The sequence below is a fragment of the Pipistrellus kuhlii genome, unplaced genomic scaffold (genome assembly GCF_014108245.1).
Source record: "Pipistrellus kuhlii isolate mPipKuh1 unplaced genomic scaffold, mPipKuh1.p scaffold_m20_p_37, whole genome shotgun sequence".
NCBI classification, from domain to species: domain Eukaryota; kingdom Metazoa; phylum Chordata; class Mammalia; order Chiroptera; family Vespertilionidae; genus Pipistrellus; species Pipistrellus kuhlii.
In genome coordinates this window covers 4,093,911-4,101,184 of record NW_023425537.1, presented here as the reverse complement: position 1 = coordinate 4,101,184, position 7,274 = coordinate 4,093,911, and positions in this window count along the sequence as shown.

Below are 7,274 nucleotides of genomic sequence, written 5' to 3'. Positions count from 1 at the left end.
GTGCCCCCTCCCCCTGCCCTGGAAGCCTTCCTTGGAAACTGGCTGCAGCTAATGACTTGTCCGGGGCAGACCTAAGGATGGGAAGAGCAGCTGAGACCCATTCATAAGGCCCCGTCTTCCAAAATAAACAGCTGCCGATTTTAACAGAAGACCATTCCAGGGATGAGGCCACGGAGGGGCAGCTAGCCAACAGCGAGCGGCGTGGGGGAATGTGGAAATTTAAAGTCACATTCCCCCCCAAGTGGAAGACGTATTCTCCGAAGGTACCAAACCTGCCCGGTCCGGTTCCCCGGCCTCCAATAGCCCCCAGTCCGAGGGGACTCTTCCTCTGAATCCAGGAAACAGCAGTGCACATTGCAGGAGGTGGATGTGAAGGACAAATTGTCCGGCCCTCCGGATCTCTCAGTCTGGTGACAATGACCTTGGCTCTCTAGCCACTCCAGGACTTTGGCCATCTGATTGCTTGCTAACCAGGTGGCTATGTTCCCGTGGCATCAGCAGGAGAAAAAGGTGACCTGCCTGCCACGCCTTTGCCAAGCACCTAGTTTGGCTGGCCATGGGCGGGGTGAGAGAAGGGACGAGCCCAGGACACGTGTAAGCCAACACAGGCTATGCTACTGTGTCTCCAGAGGCACATGTCTTGCTCACCCACTGACACACACTAAGCTGGGCAGGGCAACCCTAAAATAGCTCAAGGTTGGCCAGGGTGAACACAGCTCCCTGTAAAATAGTTGCACAACAGATCAGCTCCTCCAGTTTCAAGGCTGATTGGGGGGGGATGGGGGATGGGGTATTCAGTTGATGGTAAATGAACATGACCTAGTTCACCAGGGATGGCTTAAAGAGGAGTAAGACTCACTAAAAAGGCTTCCTTCTAACCTGGAAGTGAGGGGCATGCTCCAAAGAGCCTAGTTCTAGATCTATCACCACCAAATTGATTTGTGATCTAGAGAAAATCAAGTCCCTTCTCTAGGTCTGTTTTCCTTTCTATAAAACAAACAAAAAGATGAGAGAGACTTAATGTCCTCTCAGTTATTATTCTGGAATGTAGTTGTAGCTGGAGAGTCCTTAGGAAGCAAACTGCTGCTTGTCTGGTGGGGTGAGGAATAAGATAGTGTTTGCAGGGCTAAGGAAAGAGATGCCTGGGGCACAGAAAGAACTTGGAATGCCGAGAAGTTGGGTCTAAAGGCAGTGCAGTGAGTAGGCGCAAAAAGAAAACGAGGAAAGCAGTGAGGAGAAGGGTGGCTAACTGTGAGGTCCTTCTGAGGAGTGTAAACAGGAGGCCAAGCAAGGTCAGGATGGCCCCATCTTACTCAGCTTTGTTGATGGGAGGAGGGGGAACCCGGGCAGGCAGACAGGAAAAGAGGCAGGCGGGTGCGGTGAGTCAGCCCAGCTTCACCCAGATCTAGGCGGGGCGGGGCGGGAGTCGGGCCCTCAGCCGGCCTCACGTCTCCGCTCCACGTGTGCCTCCTGCACGTGGCTCCCCAACGAGGAACCCCGGAACTCAGGGCTCGCCCTCTCCGCTTCCCATCAATCGACAGCAGGAGCACCGCCTCCGTCCCGCCCCTCCCCGGGGCCCGGGCCCGGGCTGGGCGGCGAGATGGGCGGGGACTGCAGAGGAGAGGGGAAACGGGAACACTCGTTGCCGGGGCGACCGGGGGGCGGAGCTCATTATGTAACAGGGCCGGGAGGCAGCGACCAATGAGGTGGCGGCCACGGCTCCTGCTGAATGAAAACAAACGCAGCACGTGGGCCCGGCTCTGCAGCCATGTGAGCCCTCCGGGCCACCGGGCACCGTGGGTGTCCTCCTGGGGCCCAGCGCCACTCGCCCAGCTTCTCCAGTCCCGCTCCCCGCGGCCGCTGAGGATTCCCCAGCGAGACCTGACCCGCTCCCCAGCCCCCTGCCTGGGCGCCCCGATCGCCCCAGTGCCTCTTAGGGTTCTTCCTGCCGGCGGAAACCAGGGGAAGAGGAAGAGACCAAGGAGGGGACCTTCTTTCCGAGAAGGCCAGGCGGGTCACAGCTACAGGGGGCGGGTAGATGCTCCGAAGCTCCCAGTCCCCCTAAACTGTCCATCTCATCACACGGAACCCCTTCTCCGTTTCCTTCGGCCCGGGATCCTCTGGCTAATGAGAGCTTTAGGCTCTGAGGGGTGAGGGTAGGGCATCTCAGGACACATTCCCAGGCAAAAAAAAAAAAGAAAGAAAGAAAGAAAAGAAAAAGAAAAACCCTCTTGAAATCCTAGTCTGTGCTCCCCATTACACTAGTAAACCCCCGGGGGGAAAGGGATTCCCCAGCCCCTTACCAAGTTCCTCTTGTTCTAAGACACACAAGTGAGGAGAAGTGACAAAAGATGAGGATAGTCATCTCAGTACCTGTGTTGTTGTTGGAGTCCAGGGTCGTCATGTCTTCACCGGTTGAGAGCGGTCATTCAAACTGGACCTTGACGCAAACTGGAGGTCGCAATTGCGGCTGTCTCCCCCGGGGCACTGGCGGAGCGCAGGGAGCGGAGGCACCCTGCAGCAAGGTCTGGGGGTGGCCGGACTGCAGCCCTGCAGAAGGGGAGGACGCTGAGGCCGCGGAGGTCTGCTTTGCATGGGAAGAGCAGAGTGCGTGTGGGGGAAGGGGGCCGGAGAGAATTAGCCTGCGGTTCTGGCTAGAAGGCAGGCAGCAAGGAGGGTCGGGTCTCCGCAGTGCACCGGTGCCCCTGCCCGGCGGCTCCGCAGCGCCGCAGGACAGCGAATCGGGAACTCCCGGTGCAGAAGTCCCGGAGGGGGAGAGGCTGCAGTCAGGAAGTAGGTAGGTGATGGGGAGAAACAGGGCAGCCGGGCGCAGAGAAGCGAGACGTGTGCCCTGCTAGGTTCCCTCGGCAGCAATATTTCACTCTGCCAATCTCAGCCGCCTTTTGCCCCAGCCTTTTTCCCTGGGACAGGAGGTTCTGCGCAGGCGCCAGCAACCCAGGATTCCCGGGCCGCACGCGGCACTGAAGCAGGTACCATGTGATCCCGGGGAGCGCCTCGTGCCCCAGTGACACACTTTTCCAGCAGCAGGCACGTTGAGCCCCGTGCGCCTGCGCCGCGCCAAGGCTGCCGGGATTTGTGGTCCGCTGGTAAAGTGGGCGGGCTGCGTCTGTTTATCCCTTTCTGCCTAGCAAAAGCTCTTGCCGGGCCGGGGAGGAGCCGAGAGCCGGGTGGGTGGGGTGCGCTGAAGAGTCAGGGTGGCGTGTTTGTAAAGCCTGTATGGCAGAGGCATGTGAATTCCTGGGGAGGGACTGGCAAGCATTCGCTGCTCCCTGGGAGATCAAAACTAATAGGCCTTTTCTGCAAACCTTGCAAACGTGAGCGCTTCACGTGATTGCAGAACTGACCTCGCCTTGAGGTTACTGGTGACACGGGGAGAGGAGACAAGTAGGGGAGGGCGATATCCCTGAGTTAGCAGCTTGAGCTGAACTTCTGCTGCGGGTCCAAGTCCTCAAACTAAAAGGAAATGTGACCCCTTCCCCCTTCCACTCCCCTTAGGGAGGGCAACCCTAGGGAATAGGGAAAAGAGTTGGGGGGGGGGGGGGGCTGAAGATGCCCCTTGGGGACTCCCTGTTTGCTAGTATGACACCTTCCCACCCATCTAAGGTGACTTTGGGGTGAGTCATTTCCCTTTATTTGTGCAATAAAAAGGACAAGGAAGGGGAACTTTATGGTGAAAGTGCTTTGAGGTCCTAAAGTATCCAGGCCAGAGGTGAGGCAGGGGCCTGGGAGCACAGCGACACTCCCACTCCCCCACCCCCAGTGTTTGAGGGTAATTTGTGGATTCCACAGAAGGGAACTCAGGAGGGAACACCCAAGGTTAAGAGCATCTTACCCTCCCTTCTTACTGATGAGGAAAGTGAGGCTGTGAAGGGATGCCCGTGGGCAGACATCCATTGCTGATTTCATCTGGGAGCTGGGCAGGTGTGCGAGGGAAACACTGAATGGAGGTTAGGAACAGCCAGCGTCTTCCCTCAAAGCAGCAATTGCCCAGTTGGTAAAAACAGGTCTCCAGTAGAGATCTATCCTGTCTGAGGGTTTGGGTTATGGGGAGAGAGAAGAGCCTCTTCAAGCAGCCAAGGGAACCTGGCCCACCTGCTGCTTCCTGCTAACTCCTCCACAGACCCAGTGGTTCTAGGGAGATCCCCCCCTTCTCCACTCGTTCACAAGCAGCTCCTGGGGTAGCACTGATGGATGCTGGGCCACATGACAGCCGCCAAAGAGGTAGAGAAAAGGAGTGTGGGCACCAGGAAGAAAATAGCTGGGGAGTAAGGAAGTGAGTAAGCCGAGAGGACTGTGAGGTTGACTGAAGGGGTGGTGGCTGGGCAGCTGGGAGTAGACTGCTGATCCCAGTAGACTCTGACTCCCAGTAAAAGATGGGCCCCCTAAAATGGCTGGGGCTTTAGCTTTGTTTCCAAGCCCCTAAGGAAAGCAGAGAGAAGGCAGTGCTCTATTCCTTGTCCTGCCCTGGCCCCTTCTTTGTCCTGCGCTGGCCCCTTTGTCCTGCCCTGGCCCTTTGGCCCAGAGCTGGGAAGCTGCAGCGGAGCGTGGGAGGGCCTGGGAGGGGCAAGGACAAACAAGGAAAGAGGCTTTTCAGGAAAACTTGGTTCAGAACTCAGCCTCCACCTCCTCTCCCTCCTCCCCTTGGGCTCCAGAGGGAAAGCTGGAAGGTGAGCTGCCATGTCTGGCCCGGCATGCTCTCGGTGCCTCCTTTCCGACTCTCCTTCAGAGCCAGGGCCATGACCCACGGCTCTGCCAGGGCTGTGCTCAGAGTCAGAGCCCTTGGCATGGCCTCTAACTCTCTGCCAGCCCCAGTACCACCATGAGCACACTCCCTTCAGTTGCCCTGGATCCTCCCCAAGGCCCATAGCTCTGTTTGCTGCTCTGGCGATCTGGCCCACCCTTTGTTCTACTTGCTGGTGTTTATCCCTCTTAGGAAGGGGGGCGGTCCAGGGGTCAAGGCTCCCTCCCTGACTTTGCAACAGGAGAGAGGGAAGAGGAAGCAGAGGCAGCTTGAGCTGAAATTCAGTCAGCTTAACACTTGGCAAGAAGCTGGGCTGTTTTGCAATCGTGTGAGGTATGAAGGTGGAGGCTGGGAGGGAGGGGCAAGGTGGGGCTTTCCTGTGCTCCCTCCTTCCTCTGCACTTCTTATGGGGCTTTCCTTTTCTCCTTGACAAAGAAATACCTTTGGGATCATCCTTCTACCATTGTAGAGGATACAGAATAATGCGAGGCAGGACTTGCCCTTGGCTCCAGAAGCTTCTAATCTATTCACCTGGTTTCTCTCTCTGCCAACAGCTGCTGGGATAAGGACAGAACAAGGGGACCCAGAGCCACCAAAAGGATGGAGAAAAAGCTTGGTTGTCTGGCTTTGGGGTACCTGGGGTAGAATCTAGCTTTGGCCTCTCTTTGACCTCAATCTTTTTTTTTTTTAAATAAATCTTTATTGTTCAGATTATTACAAATGTTCCTGTTGTGTGTTTTTTCCCTCCATTGCTCCCCTCCACCAGGTTCCTACCCCACCCTCTGCCCTTTCCCCATCCCCCATTGTCCTCATCCATAGGGGCACAGTTTTCGTTCTGACCTCAATCTTGACCTTCAATAACAGGTACATCTCAGCACAGCCTCACACCCCTCCTGCTAGCTAGACATTCCAGTTCACTTCTACACACACACACACACACACACACACACACACACATCATTCCTCCCATAACCAAATTCAGCCCAAGAAGGAACTGGACCCTTACTAAATACGACTCTGATTGGAACCGTGGGAAATGGATATGCATCCAAGACTTGGCACAGCGAGGCCAGCCCTGGCTCCAGGTTGCACACACTTCTACTCCGATTCCTTAGAGTCCAGGATTCTGGGCACTGACCTCGCCATTTAGGGACAGGGTTGTACCCTGTGCCTGTGTGTTTCCAAATATGTCTTTTTAATTCTCCTGTATGTCTTTGGACTGGAAGGGTGCAAAGATAGAGAAGGCAGTGGACTAAGAGCTTTTCCGTTCTGGCCAGAGAGAGAGAGTGTGTAAGTGTGAATGGTGTGAGTGTGTGTGTTTAATCCAAGAACTATTCTCCTTTTCAGTAGGTTGTTCCAGGTAACAGGGCCACGCCCTGTGCAAATCCTGGGTGGCCTAAATCTTGGGCCAGCATTGACGGACTGACTGAGGGTGCGTCCTTACTGCAAACCAGGTCAAGCTTCAGTAGGTGCCTTCCCTTCCCCCTCCTTTCTCACCAAGCAAACCATTGCCCAGGGGGAAAACCTGCCCGCCTGGGTGATGCAAACCTGGGACAACCCAACCTGGGATGTCCCAGAATCAGGGACCCAGCCTTTCTAGAGCCTTTTCTGGTTCTCAGAAAGGCCAGCTAGCTCGCCCTAACCTTCCCAGAGCCTTGATGTCTTGGGAAGGGTCAAAGCCTGAGCTAATTTGTTATTTGGGAGAGATGAGAGACAGGGAGGGTGAGGCAAGAGTCAGGGCTGGGTCCCATGGATATGCTTTGCCTCAAATTCTATCTCTAGCTCACTGTTTTTTTCAAGAAAAGGAAATAATAAATACATATTAAGTACCAACTGTATGTCAGGTACTGTGCTATTTACCTTGGTGAATATCCAAAACAACCCTATGCTATAGGTCTCATTCTTATTTTAGAGATGGGGAATCAGAGACTTAAGGATATTAATTAACTTGCCCAGAATGCTCCAGAGACCAGGCAATTTGTCTGGAAGTGAATCTGCATAGCATTTTACTTAAGATTAAGAAGTTGTCACATCATGCGGCTGGGTGGCTCAGTTGGTTAGAGCAGTGGTCGGCAAACTGCGGCTCGCCAGCCACACGCGGCTCTTTGGCCCCATGAGTGTGGCTCTTCCACAAAATACCACGTGAGTGTGCACATACAGTGCGATTGAAACTTCGTGGCCCATGTGCAGAAATCGGTTTTCGGCTCTCAAAAGAAATTTCAATCATTGTACTGTTGATATTTGGCTCTGTTGACTAATGAGTTTGCCAACACTGGGTTAGAGAGTAGTCCTGATACACCAAGGTTGCAGGTTCAATCACCAGTCAGGGCACATACAAGAAGCAACTAAGTAGAACAACAAATTGATGTTCAGTTTTCCTCTCTCTCTCCCCCCAACTCCCTTCCTAAAATCAATTCTAAAAAAAAAAAAGGATGTGGCATCAAAGGATGGCAGAGTTGATGGAGCTTATTGGAGGGACTAACACTCTCCCAGCTATCTTTTGGCACGACCC